The sequence below is a fragment of the Hypanus sabinus genome, chromosome 1 (assembly GCF_030144855.1).
Source record: "Hypanus sabinus isolate sHypSab1 chromosome 1, sHypSab1.hap1, whole genome shotgun sequence".
Classification (NCBI taxonomy): Eukaryota; Metazoa; Chordata; class Chondrichthyes; order Myliobatiformes; family Dasyatidae; genus Hypanus; species Hypanus sabinus.
Genome location: NC_082706.1, coordinates 58,060,310 through 58,071,628, shown reverse-complemented (window position 1 = coordinate 58,071,628; position 11,319 = coordinate 58,060,310). Strand labels below are relative to the sequence as shown.

At 40.7% G+C, this 11,319-nt stretch overlaps 1 protein-coding gene across 1 annotated transcript in view; it reads right to left on the bottom strand.

Annotated features, from left to right (window-relative positions):
- Positions 1 to 2,613: 2,613 nt before the first annotated feature.
- The window catches only part of LOC132394096 (gastrula zinc finger protein XlCGF57.1-like), a 35,389-nt gene continuing 26,683 nt past the window's right edge, over positions 2,614 to 11,319 (bottom strand). Inside the window, exon 3 of the transcript XR_009512176.1 lies at positions 2,614 to 2,794. The gene's annotated coding sequence lies outside the window, so the exon portion shown is untranslated. The remainder of the gene's footprint in view (positions 2,795 to 11,319) is intronic.

The following is an 11,319-nucleotide window of genomic DNA, read 5'->3' as shown; positions in this document are numbered from 1 at the left end:
TTTAAGGAATTAATCTCGCTTACCAGGAACTCCAATGATTGCAATAATCACTTACAATATTCCACTGTCACTTGCAAATGTTTGCCACATTTCTGTGTGAGCCTATTCCGTTCCGATCATTTTGTCAGCACACTTTGCGAGTGGAACACTGGCATGGCAATTTATCAGTCTTTATAGCATTTCCGAACTCCACGTGGACGTGTTTCAACACTTTCCACAAGCAACGGCAGAGTGAAATCCCTACAGGTCAGTCTAAATTTGGTCAGTGCTGACGTAATTGTTAGATTCAAACAACTCACGTTGCAGGAGACACGTCATCCTTGTATGATGTGAACGGCCATGCAATCCAAATGCCAGTGGCCCCGTCAAGAATGAATGAAGCATCTCTAAAACTTCGTATAATTAGTTAAACTTCTCTGATGTTTACAACAGGCCATCGGTGAAGGGTCTCGTCCCGAATCCCCTTCCCGCCCGCCTTCCTTCTTCACCCCATTTGCTCCCCCCACCTCAGCGCTCTCTGATGATGGGTGAAAGTTGAAATATGTTAGGATAAATTGAGGAGGGAACTTCTTCACCCCGAAGGTGATGAGAGTGTGGAACGGGCTGCATGTGGAATTGGAGGATCCGGGTTCCATTTCGACACTTCAGAAAACGTTGTAAAAGTATATGGTTAGGCGTTGTCCGGAGGGCGGATTGTGCAGGTAGATGGGGCTAGACAGAAAAATTAATTCGCCTTTGACTAGGAGGGTCAAAGTGCTTGTTTCTTTGCTCTTCTGCTCTGTGTCTTTAATAATATTCTGAGTTGTAATTTCCACAGTTAGTTCGGTGCTGCTAATAAATGCACCCAGAAATTTACAGAATGGCTGAAGAAGCTTGGAAACTGTGCAATGGGAGGATATGCAGGTGATAGAGAAAGGACGCGCTCTGACCAATTGTTTGAGATGTGGCTATTAGAATGTGAGGAATATTATGATTAAAGCGGATGAGTTTACAGCGTGGATCATTAAAGATAGAATGCATTGGTACAGCCTAGGTAGGGACAAGTCTGGCACAGATTTGTGGGCCAAAAGGCCTATATGGTGATGTATGTTTTCCATGTTTCTATGAACGACCTCAGAAATTTCCTTTATGCGTGAAGAGGTTGCCCAGTGAAGATTCCCGTGGGCTACGTCACGGGGATGTCCGATCACTGTTCAGATAGTGTCCTCTCCATTCTCTTTCACTCAGGCTGTCATTCATCAAGTTGACTGATTACAGAAAATCACAGAAATCCCAGAGAAGGGAACCCCGCAGTGAATTTCGCGCTTTTCCTCAGGTCACATGACGTAATTTTCCCGCCGGTGTGAGGTCATGTGATGGGCTGTTCCAACGGGTATAAAACGGGAAAGCCCTGCTGTGACACAGGGAGTTTTGTGGTGATCTGTCACTTACTCCGTTATGCTGCCTGTTCGTTTCATGACGCAGTTTCCTTTTAGAGTGGAGTTGTACTTTCTGTTTTAAAGTCCAGACATTTTTTCCGGCAGTCTCACCAAACGCTGTCAGGTTTTTTGGTCCGTTTTATTTTTACAGTATAGTCAGAGAATGAAGACTTTACCGAAGTACGGGAGCCTGAAGGATTGAGTAAAGTTGGTGTCATCGGCGGTTTTGTTAAAGATCAACCTTATTGAGTCTTCGTCCCAGAAAAGTGACCTGCATTCTGAGATGGCCCCTGCAAGAGCAGGAAGGTTTTCTGCAGTGCTCATACTCCAGGAGAAGGTCAGTTCCTTTAAGCTGTTTTATTTCCTTCGTCGGGAATCCTTCAGACAAGGAGTGCCTCGGCTGCAATCCGCAGGTCGTCGTTACTTCAAGGAATTCTGCTTTTCAGGGAAGTCTCTCCTAATTGAATGTATAAAATACTTGGGCATTTCTAATGTACCACTTTAAGATTGTTTTCAAATTTACTACTTTAAGAACTGTTCCATTTGTCGCCTGCTGTTAAAGATCTGAATAGCTATTAACTTCACGTTGTTAGTCGTTTGCTTATTTTTCATTATTTTTATTCAGAGTTTAATAAATGATTATACTTGTTTATAAAAAAAATCCTGACTGAATTCTATATTTATTGATGCCAGAGACCGACCGTAACAGCTACAAGACTCCTTCCCAGCTAAGACACCGGCACTGAGAACTTGCCAGTTTTAATTAGGAAAGCTGACGGCTTCCGTGTGAAAAACCCTATGGTCTTTCCACCTCTCCTTAATCTGCCTGCATGGATTTTCCTTAATCTCCCACTGGCTATTGGGGTGCCTGTAGTAAAATATGATCAGAGTGAATGCACCCTTTTTTGGATTTTATCAGCAAAGACTCAGTGTCCGAGGCATCATTATGTCCCTACTGAGTGTAGGTGTGGTATTGACCCTGATCAGTACGACAGACCACCCCCAGTAACCTTTTAAGTAGATTATCTGCGGTATTAAGCACCCGTTCATTTCCCTCTCTCAACTAAGTCTATGCGACGGCCACAAAATCATGTCCTGATCCATATTTCAATTTCCTCACTTTTACCCATATTATTCTGAGAATTAAAATACACACATTTCAATCTACCCATTTTATCGTACCAATTGCCCAGATATCCATTTTCTCTTCAAGTCTCCTGTCAGCTCTGTTAATGGGTTGGGATATGAGATGATTGTTCATGAGTAACCAACACTTCACACGTAGTCGTCTCCACACGTACTGATACAGCTGGCGACAGATGAGGCCTATCCTTTGATGTTTGTGTCTCCCCGATTTGTGCCAGCCCTTTGAACATCTGCCAAATAATAAATTCAAGGTAAAACTAAAGCATAGAGAACGCCTCATTAACCAACACAGAGATCGTCCTATTGACTGGTTTCTCTATTTTCAGTAGGGGATGGTATGGTAGAATTAACATTGTGAAGGTGTGGACAGAAAGGCCAGGATCAGGTACAGGAATGGTTTTGAAAGCACTAAATCCGTTTGTCTGAACATGGTTGACTGCGTCTGTTCCTATTATGTCCCTGGTGACCTGTTTGTATTTGGAATTTGGGTACAAAATTCAGTATAAGAAATTAAAATCTTAATGCAGAAAACATTTTTCAACAACTCTTTTGAAATGCTGAACAAGCAATATAACAATAAAATCTGTGTACTATCCCTGAAGGACCGAATATCATTGCACAGTGACGCAATGAGCAAAACTTAACTAGGGTATTTGTTCATTGAACTGTAACTGATGTTGTTGACGACGTTGTCACACTAATGAGCTCAACAACCTTCTTTTTGCTGCATAAAAGCTTATTGAACGACTCAACGATATAAAGTGTTCCTCGGCAAATTCTGTACCACTGATCACCACTTCAGATGGAAAATGGCATATCCAACTAATTACTACATAGTGAACATACACTTTCCCGTACTTGTGGTGGTTGGCTTTCTTACTAAGTCACTATAGCTGGCTTCTATGTGCGTTTTTACAACTGATGTATATACCTATTCAACTGTTCGACTGCAGCTATAACCCCTGACATATGTTCTGCCTGCAATGATAGATGGGATTCAGGTATTTTTATTTCTTTGTTTTGCAAACTCGTGGAAAGTGGGTGAACCGCTGTGCAGCGGGGTAACCCTGACTGACTGAGTTTCCACCCTCTGATTCCAAACTAACGTGAACAGCACACGGGCAGCAGAACTCGAAAGAGAACAAAATTTAAAATGGAATATAGAACAATTAATGAACAACTTTCCGCTAAGAGATTGCATGTTTCTTCTTTTTCATACAGTTAATATAATGGTGATTGTCATCCTTTCTCGAGGAAAGTGTGGACTCTCGAAATGCATCACAGGTTACTTGGGGGGAATGGCAACAGAGGATCTGATGAGGGCTATCTTCACTGCTATCATGCTGCACTGTAATAGAATTTATAACTACGCTGATTTCTTGTTTATTCATCCAATTTGCACTCTGATACTTGTACTCAGTATAGCCATCACGGACTATTCCGTTTGGTTTACAGTCCGACTCACTTTCCATCGTTTTGTTGGAATTTCATGTCAAAAGTTAAGTGAACGGTACTGCACGGAAAGAGCAACGACTGCGGTTTTAGTGACTGTTATAGTGAGCTTTGCAAGGTCAGTCCTGTTTTCCTTTATAGTAGAGCCAGAGATCATAATAAATAACTGCATCTACACATCTGAATATGTAACGTCCCCAGCGTGGAAAGACTACGAGTTATTTGATAGTATCTTAATTCCTCTATTACCAATTTGTTTAATTCTATTGTTTAACCTTTTAAAAGGCTGACATATTATCTTGGCAAATGTTGGAGTCTCCAGAACAACAGCGTGAACCAGAAGGATCCAGAATTGAAGAACCAGCGGAAGTCCATAATTCTGTTGTTTGTTCTTTCAGCCAATTCCATAATACTGTGGTTTCCTAATGTCATACACCCCATGAACTGGCAAGTGCAGAATTATTCTCACACAGACAAATATTTGAATACCTCAGTATATATCCTACAGCAAGTTGGATTCATGATGAAATCCCTCAGTACCTGCACCAACACGTACATCTACACACTTCCACAGAGAAAATTGAGAGGAGCTCAGAAATGGAATGAAGTATCTGTTCACACTAAGTGGACGGTTCTAGAGGGAACTTGCCCCTAACGATGGAACTTGGCTGCAGATTGTTATGACTGGTGTACATTATTCATTGTTTTAATCAGATACTTAACAGTCAGGAGCCTGATATTTCCACAGAAATGTGCAAAACCAATTTTTTTAAATAGAGAAGTCTGATAATGTAACTAAGTGCTGGACGTGATATATTTGTGTTATTTTTTTTAACCACAGGACTGCAGACCAAATCATTTATTAACTGGAACATAAGTCGACAAGACATGTTGTAAGAGTATGAACATATTAATGATCGCAGGGAAAGCAGGTCAGTCAAAGGAAGCCGGAAAGCTTTTGATTTCCATGGAAGTCTTGATAAGAAAAACTTTCTGTTCAAGGTGGTGGGTTGGAGTCCTGAAGGATGAGAGATGACCTGATAAGGCAGGGGTTCCCAACCTGGGGTGCGAGATGGAATTTCAGGGGGTGCAACAAAGAGTGACTTGTGTCCTTGAGTGACGAGTCACAAGTCATCACTCAGCCAGCTGCCAGTGTGCCTTGAGAAATGGTAGTAATGTTTGTCGCAAGCTCACTCCAGTCTCCCACTGCCTGAGTCGAGAGAGACGTAAACTCACTCCAGTCTCCCGCTGCCTGAGTCAGCGTTGAGGATTCTCATCAGTGTTACCTGGAAGTTACACCTCAGAGTTGAGGAGTCTCATCAATGTTAGCTAGGTTACAACTCAGAGTTAAAAACCATCTCATAATGCCAAAATCTTTATACACCCCGAATCAACCATCGAGTAATGACTTCACGTTAAAACCAAACCTGCAGACAGTAGGTAAATAATTCAATTATAAAATTTTTAAAAGCCGCATTTTGATAAAAAGTAGCTGAAGTCATTCATTCGTATTTGTCTCAATGCATTAAAGAAGTTTTTGAATTTCAAAGGTTTATTCCTCTTCAAAGGTTTTATTTCTTGAATCGTTGATAATTTTGAATTGGGTTAGTTGAGGTATCACGTTTAGCACCGAGAACTTTGAATCGTGTGATGGAAGTTCATATCTCCAGTAATCATCAGAAATAGGTGTGTAAATTCAGTAAAGAGTAGTCTAATAAGTCACGTCGTGTCCCCGTAGCATTTCCACCTGACAATTTATCTTGGCGTAACCGCAGATAGTTTTTCTCATATTAGCTCCTAGTTTTCTCTTTACCCTTAACCCTTCATCATGTCAGAAAGAAGGAAATGGAATGATGACTATGTGTGCTTTGGTTTCACTTGCACAACAGGAAATGATGGCTTGCAAAAACCCCAGAATAAAAAGCATTCGGAATCAGTCAAGTTACATCAAGTGAAAGTGTTGAATAAATAGGATCAAAAGTGACTCTTCTAATTTTCTAACTTCTAAGTAATAAGATGGATGTAAATCAATACTCAAAATTGTTGAAATAACCTCAAAAAATGTCTTCCCAATATTTTTCCAAAGAAGGGCAAAGCAAACTAAAGTTTCATTCGAATAATTATGAATGCAATCAGTGCCAGTACATTTCCAGTTGTTGCTATTTCTTATAACCACATTTAGCAAATGGATTTAACTTTGGGTTTTCACATTATTTTCCAACCGTGTGTGTGCTTTCTTTGTGTTCCCTAGGCCAGCCGACTTCTGGATTGCGTGTCACCCTGTTTGACCAGATATTAGACCAAAATTTCATTATCTGTTTTTTGGTTGATAATTTCTCATGTAGCTGAAACTTTTGCTCGTCGAGTCGAGTTTCGATGTCCCCATCTGCGCCAGTTTTTCTTACCCTAATCTAAGAAGTGATGTGCTAACATTCTAAAGGGCTCAAAGGAGGTTAACAAACATGATTCAAATATTGAACGAATTCTCATATGAGGAGCGTTTTATGGCACTTGACCTCTACTCCCTGGAAATTGGAAAAATGATGAGTGACCTCAGAGAAGTGTATCAATAGCCTTAATAGAGAGGATGTGCAGAGGCTGTTCCTATGGTCGTGGAGTATGAGACTAGCCGACACTGCCTCAGAATAAAGGAATGTGATTTTGAGAAATATCCTGAATGGAATTTGTTGCCACACGTTGTAGCGGTCAGGTCATTGGCTACATTTAAGACAAAGGTTGATAACCTCTTGATTACTTAGGGCATGAAGGGATACAGGGAGAAAGCATGAGATTGAGCCTGAGAGAGAATGGATCAACCAGGATGAAATGGCGCAGCAGTCTCTATTGGATCCAATGGCTACATTTGCTGCGTTATCTTATGGTCTGGTTGTTGGTTTGCAAGTATTGGAGCGGATTCTTGGATGTAGGATTTAAGTACCTTGGGAGAAAGGTAGGCCAATTGGAGATCATGGCTTTGTGAGAGACATGTCGTGCACAGACCGAATGGATAGACACTATTTCAATGATGGAAATGGAGGTATAGCAGGTGTGGAGGAACGTAGAGGTGGGTTCTCAGAGGCTTTTTTTAACGGAGCGAGAGAAGTGGGTGCGTGGAACAGGACGCCAGGATTTTTGTAGAAACACATATAATAGGTTATTTATCTTATAAAAGAACAAAAATGGACAAAAATTGAGTTCTATGTGGAAGAGAAAAGGGTGCATTGATTTTGAAGCAGATGAAAGGGTCAACCATCTTCGTGCACTGTACTTCTCTATATCAAACACCCCAGGGAGGAAGATAGTAAGGTCAGAAGTTCTTCATTGTGCAAACCAGAAAGAAGCGATTCCTGAGCGTGGTGCTACGTGTTGTGCAGCATTTTTAATCTTTGTCAATGGCGGGGCGGGGTGGAGGGGTGGCAATTGTGTGCTTCCATTCTGTTGTCTGTTTAAATAATCTAGGGAAAGTTGGGACAGAGTTAATACAGGTGAAAATGATTAGCGTGATTGAATAGACTGGCTTCAGCAATTTGTTGCCTTTGTGCTCATAGCCATTGCTACACCGAGCTTCATTGCACCTGGAATTCAATTCAGACACTTTCAGTTGTTAAACTTTGTGCAGTGAAATGAAATGTGGGTGTGTGTTGCAAATGGCAGGATGCTGAGGAACGTTATTATACATTGCCATCTTGTGCATCCCAGTTCTACAGCATGTTGAAAGCGACAGCAGAAGAGGTTAGCAATGAAGGCATATGGTATGCTCATTTACGCAGACTGGACACTGGTTTTAGAAAACGGGAAGATAGGTTGCAGCCGTGTAAAGCTATATTTTGTAAAGATTTGATTTACTGTGTGCAGATCCTACTGTCCTATCACAATAAGCATGTTGGCGATTTGAGAGAGCACGTCAAGGAGATTTTTTTTCCCTGCTTATTTGTAATGGAGTATTTGCTAAAAGTAGAATTTGGACATTTTTGCCAGAATCAGAAATGAGCGACCAACTCGTACATACAGTTGAAGTCAGAAGTTTACATACACCTTAGCCAAATACATAGAAACACAGTTTTTCACAGTTGCTGACATTTAATCCCAGGAAACATACCCTGTCTTAGGTCAGTTAGGATCACTACTTTATTTTAAGAATGTGAAATCTCAGAATAATAGCAGAGAGAATGATTTATTTCCATTTTTATTTCTTTCATCACATTCCCAGTAGGTTAGAAGTTACATAAACTTTGTTAATATTTGGTAGCATTGCCTTTAAGTTCTTTAACTTGGGTCAAACGTTTTGGCCAGCCTTCCACAAGCTTCTCACAGTAAGTTGCTGGAATTTTGTTCCATTCCTCCAGACAGAACTGATGTAACTGAGTCAGGTTTGTAGGCCTCCTTGCTCACACATGCTTTTTCAGTTCGACCCACAAATTTTCTATCGGATTGAGGTCAGGGCTTTGTGATGGCCACTCCAATACCTTGACTTTGTTCTCCTGAAATAACTTTGCCACAACTTTGGAGGTATGCTCAGGGTCATTGTCAATTTGGAAGACTCATTTGCAATCGAGCTTTAACTTCTTGGCTGATGTCTTGAGATGTTGCTTCAATATATCCACATAATTTTCCTTCCTCATGATGCCATCTACAAACGTTACTTCGTGAAGTGCACCATTCCCTCCTGCAGCAAAGCATCCCCACAACATGATGCTGCCACCCGCATGCTTCACATTTGGGATGGCATTCTTTGGCTTGTAGGCATCACTCTTTTTCCTCCAAACACAACGGTGGTCATTATGGCCAAACAGTTCAATTTTTTCTGTCAGACCAGAGGACATTTCTCCAAAAAATCCCCATGTGCACTTGCAAACTGCTGTCTGGCTTTCTAATGGCGGTTTTGGAGCAGTGGCTTCTTCCTTGCTGAGCAGCCTTTCGGGTTATGTTGATATAGGACTCATTTTACCGTGGATATAGATATTTGTCTACCTGTTTCCTCCAGCATCTTCACAAGGCCCTTTGCTGTTGTTCTGGGATTGATTTACACATTACCCATTTCGTGCCAAGGTACATTCATCTCTAGGAGACAAAATGCATCTCCTTCCTGAGCGGTATGATGGCTGCATGGTCCCAAGATGTATATACTTGTGTACTATTGTTTGTACAGCTGAATGTGGTACCTTCGGGCATTTGGAAATTGCTCACAAGGATGAAGCAGACTTGTGGAGGTCCACAATTTTATTTTTCAGAGGTCTTGGCTGATTTCTTTTGATTTTGCTTGTAAACTTCTGACCCACTGGAATTGTGATATCGCCAATTAAAAGTGAAATAATCTGTAAACAATCGTTGGAGAAATTACCTTTGTCATTCACAAAGTAGATATCCTCAATGTCTTGCCAAAACTATACTTTGCTAAAATGAAATCTGGAGTGGTCAAACAATGGGTCTTAATGACCTCAACCTAAGTGTATGTAAGCTTCTGACTTCAACTGTACATGGGAAATAGTAAACAGTCGACATTTCAGGCTGAGACCCCTCATCAGGACTGGGAAAACAACAGATGAGACGTCAGAGGAAGAAGTGTGAGGGTGAAAGCGGTGGAAGAAGTGGTAGGTGATAGGTGAAACTGGGAGAGGGAGATTAGTGAAGGAACTACTTAGGATATAATTTCTTAGCGATTCTCAAAAGATCATTGCTAATGCCTCCACATCTCTTAAGCCACCTCTTTCAGATCTCTGGGGTGTACACCATCTTGTCCAGATGATCTATGTACCTTCAAACCATCTGTTCCTCAACAACCTTCGCCCGAGTAACATAACTTTACACATTCTGACCACTGACATCTGGGACTTCCATATTCCTGCCAGTGCCTTCCACAGATAAGGATGTTGTATAATACTTATTCAGTTCATCTGCCATCACCTTGCACCCCCACCCCGTTAGGAACTCTCCAGCATCATTTTTCAGTCATCTGATAGCCACTTCTGCCTCTCTTTTACACTAGGTGTACCTGAAGAAAAAGCTGGTATCCTCTTTAATATTACTGGCTAGATCACCTATGTATTCTATCATTTCCTTCTTCATTATTTTGGTTGCATTCTGTTGGTTTTTAAAAGCTTGCCAATCATCTAACTTTCGAGTAATTTTTGCTCTCTGCTCTCTCTTGGTTTTTATGTTGTCTTTGGTTTCTCTTATCAGCCATGGTTTTGTCAGCTTACCTTTAGAATATTACTTCCTCTTTCTGATGTATATATCCTGCCATCCGAATTGCTTCAAGAAATTCCAGCCATTCCTGCTGTTTTCATCCCTGCCTGTGTTCTTTTCAAATCAATGTTGACCAATTTTTCTTTCAAGCCTCTCTAATTCTTTTTATTCCACATCTGACCATATTTTCTCCGTCTCTAACATCAGGGTGAATTTGATCATATTAAGATCACTTACCCATAAGGGTTCTTTGAACTTAAGTGATCTAATTAATTCCGGTTCATTACAACACCCAATCCAGAATCGTTGATCCCCAAGTGGGCTCAAACATGAGCTGCTCTAAAAAAGCATCCTGTGGGCATTCTAGGAATTCCTCCTCGAGACAAACACCATCCTAATTTTCCTAACCACCTGCATGACAATCCCCCATGACTATTGTAACATTGCCCTTTTTGGCATGCATTTTCTATATCCATTGGAATTTGTGGACCACATACTTACTACTGTTTGGAAATTCCTGTCAGGGAATTTTCTTTACATTTGCTGTTCCTTAATTCTACCCACAGATTCTACACCTACCAACCCTATGATACCTCTTTCTAATGATTTTATTTAATATTTTACCAACAGAGCCACACAACCTCACAATCAGCTTGTTCATGGCCTGTTCTTTCAAGAAACGTATCAGTATCTGGGAAGCAAGAGGACCTGCAGATGGTAGAAATCTAGAGAACTACACACAAAGTGCTGGAGGAGCTCAACATGTTATGCAGCAACTATGGATGGGAATCAACATTTCAGGCCAAGACCCTTCATCGGGACTCGATACCCACGTATCTGGAATATCAACAAGCAAAGAAAATAGAAGGTAATGCAAAATAGGGAAAAACATTGACAAAATTTAGTTCAAGGCTTAAAAAGAACCTGCCAAGCAGAGCTGAATCGTAAACAAATACAACAAAGGCAATACACTTTCATCAATACCGTCATTGACTTTTTTTTAATAAAAATATCTTGGTTCAATTTCAATCAGTGAAATTTACAACAATAAATAAGAACTAGAAAAGACTACTTACATTCAAGCCCACTGAGATTAACACAAACAAGGCAATAAATG